Source organism: Enhydra lutris, unplaced genomic scaffold (assembly GCF_002288905.1).
Source record: "Enhydra lutris kenyoni isolate GAN:26980312 unplaced genomic scaffold, ASM228890v2 scaffoldscaffold85, whole genome shotgun sequence".
Lineage (NCBI taxonomy): Eukaryota > Metazoa > Chordata > Mammalia > Carnivora > Mustelidae > Enhydra > Enhydra lutris.
In genome coordinates, this window is record NW_019154169.1 from 4,200,715 (window position 1) to 4,201,737 (window position 1,023).

Below are 1,023 nucleotides of genomic sequence, written 5' to 3' on the forward strand. Positions count from 1 at the left end.
TCTCTGTCAAATAAATAAATAAATTTTTTTTTTTTTAAATTGGGTTGAGTTATAATTTACATACAGAAAAATGCACCTTCTTTTGGGGTGCGGTTTTGAGTTCTGACAAATATAACCACCACAGGTGATATACATAGAATTTTCATTATCCGAAGAGGTAGATTCCTGGCACCCCTTTGTGGCCAAACCCTACCCTGTGAACCCAAACCCTGGCAACAATTGATCTGATTTCTTTCTTTGAGGTTCACTTTTCCAGAACGTGGACTTTTGTGTCTGGCTTCTTTCACTTAGCATGATGTTTTCAAAACTCACCTAGGTTGTGCCATAGGCATTAAAAAGAAAATTTTGGGGGCGCCTGGGTGGCTCAGTGGGTTGAAGCCTCTGCCTTCGGCTCGGGTCATGGTCTCAGAGTCCTGGGATCGAGCCCCGCATCGGGCTCTCTGCTCTGCGAGGAGCCTGCTTCCCTCTCTCTCTGCCTGCCTCTCTGCCTACTTGTGATCTCTCTCTGTCAAATAAATTTAAAAAAAAATCTTAAAAAAAAAAAGAAAATTTTTTCCCTTACAGAAAATTACGAACACATAAAAGTCAAGTAGTATAATAGATCTCTATGTGTCTGACGCCAAATCTCAACAGTTGTCAACTCATGGCCCACTCCAATAATGTATAAACATTTCAACGTGTACCTGTAAAAATTAAACTTTTTTTTGTCTTAACGATAATACTATTATTCCACTTAGGTAAAATCTTTTGGCAAGACTACTTCATACCAGATGGTGCGTTCTTCCTACCTCAGGAGCATTCGGAAGCACCTCTGTCTGGGGCTTCCGGATTTTTTTGCGGGGGGGGCTCCGGGATTTTGAGCCCACAACAGCCGCCAGTCACCTGCGCAGCTGAGGGGACCTAATCCTCCTAAGGATCTTATGGGGGAGGGGCCATCTCGGAGGTGAAGCCGGTGCGCGTGCGCGGAGAGGCGTCCCGTCTCGGCCGCGGTAGTTCGCCTTTTCACGTGGGTGCCTCGTAGTC